Source organism: Coenobita brevimanus, chromosome 86 (genome assembly GCF_032717465.1).
Source record: "Coenobita brevimanus isolate Jiangsu-jjx chromosome 86, ASM3271746v2, whole genome shotgun sequence".
NCBI lineage: Eukaryota > Metazoa > Arthropoda > Malacostraca > Decapoda > Coenobitidae > Coenobita > Coenobita brevimanus.
In genome coordinates, this window is record NC_137039.1 from 25126895 (window position 1) to 25139619 (window position 12725).

At 42.1% G+C, this 12725-nt stretch overlaps 1 protein-coding gene across 1 annotated transcript in view; it reads right to left on the bottom strand.

Annotated features, from left to right (window-relative positions):
• The window catches only part of LOC145410739 (uncharacterized), a 256684-nt gene that overhangs the window by 65526 nt on the left and 178433 nt on the right, over positions 1 to 12725 (bottom strand). The window lies entirely within an intron of this gene.

Below are 12725 nucleotides of genomic sequence, written 5' to 3' on the forward strand. Positions count from 1 at the left end.
GTATAAAATGCACAAGTGTGGTGGATGTATATATCTCTGAGATGGAGTCAGGATTCCAAGAGCTTGTATGGTGGGTGAAAGAGAGTGTGACCCATTCAACTGGGCAGACTTTGGCTAGTTTCTTCTTTTACATGTACCAGTAAGTATGAGTTCTTCTCTCTCTGGATCCTATATTATGAACGATAGTGATATTTACTGAAGAAGAGTTAACATGGGAATGGCTGCTATCATTCAATGTAAAATATGTTGGACAGGTATGTCTACATTTTATAAATGATGTACCACAAGTTTGGAATCCAGTCTCAGATATCAAACAATAATACTTTTTTTCAATCTCCATTACATATATTATCACCTTTCAGCTGAAATGTCCAGTTCTGCAATAGAGAAAGTGGTGGTAACTATCATCCACTCACTTGATGCAGTGTTGCATACTTCTTTCACCTTTATCACTGTTTCTGCCCTCTTCAGTTCCCATTTCTGCCATCCATCCTGTGACTTTTTATTACTCTTCTTTCCACTTCACGTTGCTCGACGCTGAATGACAAGTCTAATGGTTTCATGTAACCCAGGAAACCACTTACAATGCTAGGTGGTAGGTATATAACCATATACAGTAATGTGGTGATGGGGAGCTTACTATGGTGCCTCTGTTAAGTAGGAGGACAGATGCAAATGTGACATCCATCAGGGAACCAAACCTCCACACTTTTCCTTGTGCCTCACTGTGGCACAAACATGCTGTCTACCACAAGGGAACATCAGTTTACTGCTGGGGATAGCCCTGCAGGAGCTGTTGCTTGCCTGTGGCTGATAAGTCTGCTTGACCAGACAAATCAGGATTACCCAACAACGACACCAATATACTGTACAATAAATCTTTGATTCAGTGTACAGTACCTTGGTAGCCTGGATATCAGACTTAAAGGACACAATGAAGCCACCGGACTTCCATCAACTATAATGAGCAATGTCTGTTAACCCGTGGCGTCCCGTCGACGTTTGTTTACGTCCACACGTTTTGTCACTGCCAATCCCATCGACGTACATAAACGCGAAAAAAATGCAAGGTCCCTAATTTGCACAATTTTCAATTTTCGCGAGTCATTTTTGGTACGTATACTGTACACGTGACACCTTCCTCAACAAGATGCCAGGCAGAGACAATGCCTTACCCAGCATGACCTCCTCCCACCCCCTGCATGCCACTGTCTCAGCAATTCACCTGTTATCAGTGACCTGGCCAGTATAGCCATGTCATGCCACGGTACGAAATTCAGGGCCAGAGTGATTCCCCAATCAATGACAATGTGGAGGACAAACTTTACATAGCATTAGAGGAAGAAACAGTTAGAAATGATGATCAGGTAATGTGGCAAAAAAAGGTCAGGTATTAGTGAGTGAAACAATGCTTATAATGCCTATATTACTGCTTGAAAACCAATGTACTCTTGTACTACATATAAATTCGTAACAGTAAATAAATAAATACCGTTTATGAGTGGTGTGAAATAGTTATCCTCCCATAGAACTCGTTTTCTTTGGTGCCAGCCTGATTGAAAACCCAGTAAGGTAAGGAGGCTCTCCTACCTGTAATGAGTATTTTAAACCTCAGGTGAGCGATTTCTCCATGAATTTTCGATGTTTCTCACCAAAAGTGAAGATTTGAGCCAAAAAAAAATTTTTCCTAAAATGGTCAGGATTGGGGGGAGTCAGTGGTGGAAAAGTGGTCGGGATGGGGCGGGTTAAAAGGGGCGCAATGGGTTACAACATATATGTTTCATGAGGAAGTGCAATGACAATGATGTGAAACAAATGAATGAGGGTGAGATGTAGAAGATTCCGATGTTGCTGTTTGATGATGATACAGTATTGTTGAATGAAGATGAATGAGAGTTGCAAGGTTTGGTGAATGAACCTGGGACAGAGTAGGAAGAGGAATCTGAAAGTTAATGTAAACAAGAGTAAAGTTATGGTATTTGAGAGGAATGAAGTCACAGAACGCACAGTGAGGTTGGATGGTGAGGATATGGAGAATGTGAGTGCATTCAAGTACTTGGGTAGTGTGATGAGTAAGGATGGAACTGGGGATGAAGTGAATAAAAGGGTACAACAGGGAAGGAAGGTTGTTGGTTCACTGAAAGAAGTGATGAGAAATAGGGAGGTGCATATGAAAATAAAGAAGTCACTGCATGACAACTAACTAAAAAAACAAACAAGAAGCCTCGGAAAAGGACTGACCAAACGATGACGACCCAGGACCGGACAAAGGACTTGGTAATGGCTATGTGGAATGTAAGAGGAGCGAATGATGAGGTGAAAGAGAGAGAGATTATCCAGGTGCTAGAGGATGCAAAAGTGGATGTATGTGGAATGACTGAAACAAAATGGAGAGGAGAAAGTGTGAGGGAATGGGAGTATGGATGGGGTATATGTGCAGGAGTAGGCGAGAATGAGAGGGCAAAGGAAGGAGTATGTATAGTTGTGAGTAAAAGATGGAAGAAGAGCATAAGACAGTATGGATCAGTTGGGTCAAGGATTGTGTGGGTAAAGTTGAAAGTTGGAATACAAATGTGGGCGATTGGGTGTGTGTATGCGCCAACGCAAGATCGTGCTAGAAGAGTGAGAGAAGAGTTCTGGACAAATGTGGAAGTGTGCATGGAAAAGTCTGGAAGGAATGAGAGAGTGTTTTTGATCGGTGATATGAATGGTAAAGTAGGGAATGTGAAGGTGGATGGAATAGTTGGTGAGTGGGGTGTGCCTGCTGAGATAGATGAGAATGGCAGTGCGTTAATGGACATTTGTGCTGGGAGGGGGTTGGTGATAGCCAATACCCTCTTCAGGCATAAAATGATCCACAGGTATACATGGCGAGTGATGTGAAGGGTGGGTGGTGAACTGAACGAAAGGAAGGCAATGATTGATTATGTGTGTGTGGATGAAAGGATGGGACGAGGTGTAATGAATGCAAGAGCTTATAGAGGTTGGGGGAGTGGACTTTCTGACCACTACTTGGTGGTGGCCAGAATTACGATACAAGTAAGATGGAGGAATAGAAGAAGGGAAAGACGAGAGGAAGGAGTAGTTGCAAGGAGAGTGGAAAGGTTACAAGAGGATGAGAAAAAGGCAGAGTATAAGAGAGAAGTGGAGGAACGATTGGGCAAATATGAATTGGAGCAGATGGGGGACGTGGAAGGTGTGTGCAGGATATTTACAGAAGAAATATGTGCAGCATGTGATGTGGTGTGTGGGAGGAAGAGAAGACCGAGGGGGGTGCAAGGAACAGCGTGGTGGACTGAAGAGGTGAGACAGGCTGTGGCACAAAAGAAGAAAGCATACAATGAATGGATGAGAAATAGGGGTGTGGAAGAAGTTGAGAGGCGGAAGAGAGAGTTATATGTAGAAAGAGAGAGAGAGGTGAAAAGATTAGTAAGAGAGAGTAAGAAGAGAGTGGATGAGGAATTTGGAAGGAATTTGAGTGTAAAGTGGAGGGACTGTAAGAAAATATTCTGGAAAGAGGTGAAGAGAGTAAGACAGGGTGGAAGTGAGGCTAGCAGGGGAGTGAAAGCTAAAAATGGTAGATTACTAGTGGAGAAGGGAGAAAGAGTAAGCAAATGGAGAGAACACTTTAAGGAATTGTTGAACATACAGGATGGAAGTAATGCGAGTATAAGTGGCTGGGGAATGGCTGGGAGAAGGAGGGTGGTGAGAAGACAGGAAGAAATCAGTAGGATAGAAGTTGTGGAAGCAATGAAGAAAGTTCAATTGGGGAAAGCCCCAGGAATTGATGGAGTGTGTGGTGAAATGCTGAAGCATGGGGGAGAGATAGTAGTAGAATGGATGTGGAAGATGTGCAGATTGGCCTGGGAGGAAGGTAGAGTCCCGGAGGATTGGAAGTCAGGTATAATTATTCCCCTGTACAAAGGAAAAGGGGAAAAAGAAGTGTGTGGTAATCATATGGGCATTTGTCTTCTTAGTATAATAGGAAAAGTGTATGGTAGGATACTTATTGACAGAGTTAGAGAAAGAACAGAGGAATTAGCTGGAGAAGAACAGGAAGGCTTTAGGAAGGGAAGAGGTTGTGTAGATCAGATATTCATTCTTAAATCTTTAGTGGAAAAGTTTCTAGAGAAGGGAAAGAAGTTGTATGTGGCTTTCATGGATTTGGAGAAAGCATATGACAGGGTGGATAGACAAGGATTGTGGAAAGTATTAAGAATATATGGAGTAGATGGAAAGTTGTTGAATGCTGTGAAGAGTATGTATGATGGTGCGAAGGCTGCAGTGTGTGTGGATGGTGAACTAAGTGAATTTTTCTCTTTGGAGGTTGGGTTGAAACAGGGATGTGTCATGTCTCCATGGTTGTTCAATCTGTTCATGGATGGGGTAATAAAAGAGGTACAAGGTAGGGTTGTGGATGTTGGAGTGGCCCTGGTGAGAGAGGATAGTGTTTGGAAACTCCATGTACTGTTGTTTGCAGATGATACTGTGTTGTTGAGTGAAGACGAAGGGGACCTGCAAGGCTTGGTGGATGAGTTTGAGAGAGTGTGCAAGAAACGGAATCTAAAGGTTAATGTAGGGAAGAGTAAAGTGATGGTCTTTGAGAGAGGTGAAGTCAGTGAATGGACAGCGAGGTTGGATGGTGAGGAATTGGAAAATGTGAGTACGTTTAAGTACTTGGGTAGTGTGATGAATAAGGATGGAGGTTTGGAGGGTGAATTGCTTGAAAAGGTATAGCAGGGAAGAAAGGTTGCTGGTTCTTTGAAAGCAGTGATAAGAAACAGGAAAGTGAGCATGGAAGTGAAAAAGTTACTACATGACAGTATTGTGATACCAACTCTTAACGTATGGAAGTGAAGCTTGGACATTGTTGGAGAGATACAAGTCAAGAGAGCAGTGGAAATGAGTTATTTAAGAGGAGCCTGCGTCCAAGGCCTGGAGGGGCTGGGTTTACAGTGGAAGAGTTGAGAGGTAGGATGGGACTGGAGTGTATTGGTGTTGTGATGAGGAGAGGTAGATTGAGGTGGTTTGGACATGTGGAGAGGATGGGGGATGATAATTGGGTGAGGAAGGTGAGAAGTGTTAATATTGGGGGTGGGGTTATGAGGGGTACACCGAGAAAGACATGGGACGAGGTCATTAAGTGTGACCTTAGGGTTAAGGGACTGAACAGGGAGGCTGCAATGGATCCTGCAGCGTGGAGAGCCGCCATTAGGTGACCAAGGCCGACACATGCAAGCATGTTGGAGCCTTTAAAAACGAAACAAAACGAAACGAGCCTGTGGAGTCACACGGAGAGACAGGCTGATGAATGAGGATATAAAGGAGCATTGTGGTGTGGATGTGGATGTGATAGGAAGTGTTATGAGGAACACACTGAGGTGGTTTGGCCATGTGGAGAGGATGGAGGGTGAAAGACTGACGAAGAGAGTGTATGCGAGTGAGGTGGAGGGGGGAAGAGGGAGGGGGAGGCCGAGGATGAGATGGAGGGATGGGGTGGAGATGTATATGAGAGAGGGGGGTGTGAGTTGGGAGCAGGGCAGTGAAATGGCGGGGGACAGGACGACGTGGAGGCAATTTGTTTGTGGCCACCCCAAACGGGATTGAGGCATCTGGCAATAGATAGACAGATAGACTGCATGACAGCATTGTGATCCCTACCTTGACGTATGGAAGCGAGGCATGGACCTTGCTAGAGGGGAAGAAGTCAAGAGTGAGAGCAGTGGAAATGAGTTACTTGAGAGGAGCATGTGGAGTGACATGGAGGAACAGGTTGGCGAAAGAAGAAGTGAAGGAATGTTGTAGGGTGGATGTGGATGTGGTTGAGAAGATTAGGAGAAATGCACTGAGGTGATTTGGACATGTGGAGAGAATGGAGAATGAAAGACTGACTAAGAGGGTGTATGTAGGTGAGGTGGAGGGAGGGAGAGGGAGGGGAAGACCAAGGATGAGGTGGAGGGATGGAGTTGAGAGGTATATGAGGGAGGGGGGAGTGAGTTGGGGGGAGGATAGTCAAATGGTGGGTGACAGAGCGACGTGGAGGCATTTTGTCTATGGCCACCCTTTGTGGGATTAGGGCATCGGGCTATGATAGTCAGATAGAGAAATTTTGGGCCAAGTTAGGGTAAAATAGATATATTTTTCATTTTTAATACAGCACTACTAAATGCTATTGTACTCACTTATTTTCATATATTTTCATACAAGTGCTCAAAATCCCACCCTGGGGGTGGGGGGGGATGGGGGGATCATCAGATATAATGGATTTTCAGCTTCATCAGATCAAGCTTCCCTACAATTACAGTGAGTCCTTGATCTACGAAAGAGATAGGGACCCCAAAAAAAAAACTTTCATAATTCGAAATTTCGTATATCGGAACGACTTTCCCCGCTGAAATACACATATAAATGGGGGGATGCGTCCCAGGATCCCCTCGGACCCCCATCTAAACTTCACCCCCCCATATTAAGAAGTAAACAATACCTGTATACAACTGCAGAGAAGGTGGCCATATTCTTGTACATCTCCTTTTTCTTCGTCACAGTTCCAATGGTTGAAACAGCAAGGCCTAAAGCATGCCCAATCTCCAAGACTCCCTGCCCCTCCTCGTGGGGTCTTATAATTTCCAATTTCCTTTTCAGAATTAGAGTACGGTGCTGCTGCTTCTTTGCAGCGGGCTCCTCCAATGCTGGAGATGATGCAGGAAGCTTGGGAGGCATGGCAAAACAATACAAAAAGGTGAAGGGCTGCAAAAATATCCTCACGTACAGCGACCCTGTGAGGGGAGGAGGGACGTGGACTCAACTTAGAAGTGCACGAAAAATTTTTTACCAGATAGAGGTTAGTTCATTTTCTCTCGGCAAGCGAGTGAGGTGCTATGCACTGTGCTCAGTTTGAATTTTTCATACAGTATTCCATTAACCCCTTCGTAGTTGTCGGCCTTGAACAACACTTCACTGTTTCGATGTGAATGACGTTAAGTTAGGGCATTATAAAAAACTGCGAACAATTACGGGAAGGGAACGAAGGTCACTGGTGTGTGTACATGACCCTACTCGACCATCCCATCAGTCAGGCATTCTTTTCACTCCACGCCGATGTTTACATGCTTATGTTACATGTGCCCTAACTTTGAGTAAGTTTCTTTCAGCAAGAGAACATAATTTACCACCCTCAAAATAGTCAGAAAAATACAGAAGACAAACTAGAGGAATATGAACTGAATTGGTATGGTCTTTAGGCTGTATGCTTACAAGAAAGATTATGGGTTTTACAATTTTAAGAGACAATATGGAACAAAAGTATTTGCTAATCAGAAAAAAATTACTCTTTCGTCCCACATGTTCTCGTAGGTTAGCATTCAGTTCCACATTCTTCGTTCGGTATTACTCTTCCCAACATATTTCGGACCGACTGAGCACAGTTATTTCTGCTCCTTAGAGTTAGTGTACATTTACTGCTCATTCTTTTGTTTGTTCTTATGTGTATGAGTGAAAGAGAGAGGACTGATACAAACAATAATGAATTCCATTATCGCATTCATAGCTGCTGGCCCTGAACAACGCCTTACTGTACTGGTGTCAGTGACGTTGAGTTAGAGTGAGCTAAAAAAAAAAAACTGCGAGCAATTATGTGAAGGGAATGAGGGTCACTGGTGTGTTTACACAACCCTACTCTACCACCTCAAGCAGTCTGGCGTTCACAGTTCACTTCGTCCCAGATGTTTTCGGCTGATGTATACATGCTGATGTAATACGCATCCTAATTCTATTAATTCTTACACGAACCATAGCAAATCTTAGGATGGGTTTAGGGGGAAAAATAATAATAATTAAAAAAAAAAAAAAAAAGCCAGGTGCGCCAGCCGAATCTTTTCACGTATGTATGAAAAAGAAATTGATTTTAGAACTTTGAAAAAATGGTCCCAAGGCCGACCACGGGAGCACACAAATATCTGAACCCACACCCACTGAGGGGGCTAAACATACGTTTTACTTTAAGCAGTAAAAGCATCTTACCAAATCAGTTCTTCCTGATAGTCTGTTAAATTTTTCAGATTATTTCTGGGTTGGTAAATACAGTAAACGTTTCTTATAAAATCTGTTTCCCCGTCATTTTTAGCTGTTCTGGTGTGACAACTCTTGTTTATTTTGTTAACATAATGGCGGAAAGGACTGTTCTTCTCTAAGTGTTTAACTAAACCCGGCCTAACTGAGCTTATCTGTACCTAATAATTTTGATCTAACCTAACCTCCACTTGGGAAATTGGGAAACGATATCCACCTTTGAGCACGCTTAGTTTCTTCCACTACGCTGGAAACGATCGTAGGGGAAAGTGATGATAATAACGGGGAGGAAATTTTTCAATAAGAAAAAGTAATTTGCCAAACTGAAAGTTGTTTGAAAATTACAGAAACAAGCTGGAGGATTATGCATTGAACTGATAAGGCCCTTCTGCTGCATCAAGTGTACAATGAAAGACACAAGTATCTTCCCAAAGTCTGACGAATATAGCGTGGAAAAATCAAACCATTTGAAACACGCACTAGTAGAAACAGGGTTTTCATTGCATTTCGCCTGGTGTAAATATTCTTCAGACTGAACTGGGAAGATAGTTGTGTCTTTCATTGTACATTTACAGGTAAATAAATCAATCTAACTACTCTATTTCCAATTTCCTCTCAAGAGTGACAGTACGATGCTGTTTCTTCTTTGCACCTGGTTCCTCGGATGCTGGAGATGATGCAGGGCGCTGGGGAGGCATGGTAAAAAGACGAAAAGGTGAAGAACAGCGAATAACAGTGTAATTTACAGCGAAGCTGACAGGAGAGGACAGACGTGACTTGACTGGGAAGCGTACGAAAATGTGTTTACCAGAGAGGGGTTAGTTCGTTTTCTCGCCACAAGCGAGTGCGGCGCTGTGCAGCGCGCCCATTTTGAATTTTTCGTATTTCCTTTCGTATTGTTTTTCGTAACATCGAGACAGATACTTTCGTATTGAGGAATTTGTCCTACATTTATCGCTTTCGTACCATCGGAAATTCGTACTTTGAGTTTTCGTATTTCAAGGACTCACTGTACTGATAGTCCGTCAGCTGTATCTGTTTTAACATCCAATCTGATTCTCAGTTAACTGAAGTCAAGAGAATGAGATAATTTCTAATAGCAGACCGTTGTTTTATGATGAACTGGTATGGGATGAATCACTTACATGATGAATAAAAAGTTTGGGCCTTTTTTGATATATAATTGCAATTTTGCTTATTCAGTCAATATGAACCCATATGAAACGTCACTGGTCACTGTACAATTACTATTTTCACTTAAGTGACTGCTGACAAGCTTACAATTATGTTTGTTCCAAAATGGCCTTCGAGTTCAGTTTATACCAGGTACATTCCCACCACTGATGGAACAATATTGTGGTGCTGGAGGTCATGAAGCAAATGACAGGCAGTGAAGTGAAATACCTACCAGCTCGGGTGAGCTGGAAACTAGTTTATATACAGTACTCATTGTAAGCGACAAGTGATGTGCAGTCAAGTGAAATACTGTAACTACCAGTTAAGGTGTGTTGGAAACCTATTTTTAGACTGTTGGGTGGGTGACCCTTGGCCAAAATGTATCCCAATTAAACCCTGTTATAACTGACTCATTAACTGGTAAACTGTTATGTGACAGATTTTTTTCAAATGCTGTACTATCATAACAAGACAGCTTTTTATGACAAATAAGAGGGAACGAGAGCTCAAGCATATGCCCGTGACTACATGAGCACAATAAAGCTATTTCTCTCTCTCTCTCTTTTTTTTTTTTTTAACTGAACGAGAGATTGAATTAGCGAGAGCTGCGTACTGGAGTTTGAATTCAGAAGTAAGAAGGTTAGCTAGGAGAGATAAAAGAAGATGTGTGGATGAAAAGGTTGCAGAGACTGAAATCTTAATAAAAAATGATGGACAGAGTCAAAGAATAGCATATGAATCGATTAGAGAACTGAGTGGTAATGCAGGTAAACGCAAGGAAATACCAGTTAGAGACAGGGAAGGAAATTTATTGACCAAAGATGAAGATATTAAAAACAGATGGAAAGAGCATTTTGAGACAGTTCTTAATAGACCAATACCACCAGAAGAGGATATACCGTCTGCTCAGGAAGATTTAAATATAGAAACAGGAGAGTTGAGGCTTGCAGAAGTGGAGAAAGCAGTAAATCAGTTAAAGAATAATAAGGCACCAGGGGAGGATGGTTTATTTCCGGAAATGTTTAAAGTGGAGGGGGATAGATTAATAATGATCTTGACCAAGCTATTCAATAAGATTTGGGTGACGGGGTTACTACCATCAGTTTGGAAGAATGGTGTAATTGTTAAAGTTCCGAAGAAGGGAGACCTGAGTGAATGTGGTAATTGGAGGGGAATCTCTTTGTCACCGATAGCTTTGAAAGTTTTCAGTAGAGTGTTGTTAAATAGGTTGGAGCCGGTGGTTGAGAGTATTCTGAGGGATGAACAGGCTGGTTTTAGAAAGGGACGTGGTTGCAATGATCAGATCTTTATAGTTAGGCATTTGATGCAGCAAGTTAATGAAATGAGAGTACCGTTAAGTCTTTGTTTTGTTGATTTTGAAAAGGCTTTTGATAGTGTTTCGAGAGAGACTATGGGGAAGATCATGAGACATTATGGAATACCAGAGGAGTTTGTGAGGGTCATTATGAACATGCATGAGGACACATTTTGTAAAGTGATGGTTGATGGTTGTCTGAGTGATTCGTTTGAAGTCAAGTCCGGAGTAATTCAAGGTGGTGTTCTATCGCCTTTACTATTTATATTGGTCATTGATTACATTATGAAACGCGTTGGAACAGAAACCGGTGCAGGTATACTTTGGGGAGAGAACAGGAAACTTTTGGATTTAGATTATGCAGATAATATAGTTTTGATTTGTGATGGGCCAGAAGAGATGCAGAGAGTGTTGGACTGTTTGGTGAGTGAAGGGCGCAAGGTGGGTTTGGTTATTAATTGTGGAAAAACTGAAATAATCAATATGAATATGGAAAATGCGCAGGAATGTGTAATTGGAGGTATGGTTGTAAAGCAAGTTGATAGGTTTAAATATTTAGGTACTTATTTAGCCAAGGATGGTTCTTTGAACTTTGAATTCGAGGAAAGATTAAAGAAGGCTAATCAGGCAATGGGAATGCTTAAAAATATTTGGAATAATAACAATTTTTCTGTGCATACAAAAATCAAACTTTATAAGGTAATGGTTAGGAGTATCTTAATTTATGGACACGAGTCTTGGTACAGCACAGTGACTATGGAAAATAAATTCTTGGTGTTTGAAAACAAAGCACTTAGAAGAATATTAGGAGTTAAGTGGTGGGAAAGGATACCAAATAGTAGAATTAGAGAAATAACGGGAGTGCAGCCGGTAGATGAATATGTTAGGTTCTCACGATGGAAGTGGCTAGGACATGTGTATAGGAGACAGGGAATAGTACGAGGTACACCAGGGTGGGTGGCACTTGGTAGGAGAGGTAGAGGAAGGCCAAAAGAGACGTGGGTGAGGACAATGAGACGGGAAGCTGGAGATGAGTGCTGGGGAGATCTTGAGGAGTTAGCACAAGATAGGATGTGGTGGTGTGAGTTCATCGAGGCCCTATGCATCCCCGATGGTGCCACAGGAAATGATTGATTGATTGATTGATTGAACTCCCATGTTTTGGTGGGAAAAAGGATTAGAATAATTTTCTCAATGGGCATTTTACTGTGAGCATACAGCATAAAATCTGGAACATCATCATCATCATATTTTACTTTATTCTACACAGAAGAAACTCCCTGATGCAGAAGACACTTATCAGTGCAAAGCTCAATTATAAAATTTAAATTCTGAATGTTTGGAGCACATCTCTAGAATCTCCTGGTGGTTTTGACACTGATAGTTTTTCCATTGGTGGGTTTCCTTATGGCGAACTAAGACTACTTTCTGCATGCATGACAGTAGAAAAGACATATATGGATGCCTCTGAACTGCCAGAAGTGCTAAAATCTGAAGAGAATATGATGGATCTTGAATACTGATGATGGCCAACAAGTCAAAAAATCATCATTAAACAGATTTCCATGTGAGAAGATTAACAGCCTACCATATATCAATCCATGCATACATTCTAAGCATTGTATGGTACTGTATTTACCACAATGCTTGACTATAACCTTGTTCATAATTCTTTTCTAAGTCTATAACTGCTGTACAGTAAGCAAATGCCAACTTCCACGGTAGTTGTTGCGATACCCCAATCCGTCTGATCAAGCATATCCATCAACTGCAGGCGTGCAACTGCCTCTGCAGGGTCACCCAGTGCAGTGAACCAATGTTCCCATGTGACTGGCACTACCTTGTCACATTGAGACAAGGGTATTAGTGTGGAGGTTTGGTTCCCAGGTGGATCCCGCAACTGTGTCACTCCACCCTGTTAACAGGGGAACCATAGTAGGCTTCACATCACCCCATTATGTAGCTATGTGGTTACCACCCAGCATAATAATTGGTTTCCTGAGTTATAGGAAATCATCTGGCTAGTTACTGCAGAGCCCCTGATATGGAAAAACAGTAATAAACAGTGACAGAAAGAATGGGAGAAACAGGAACAGGCACATAAAAAGAATGAAAGACATAAAGGAAGAAGTAGGCAGCACTAGATCAAGTAAGTGCTTGATGGGCA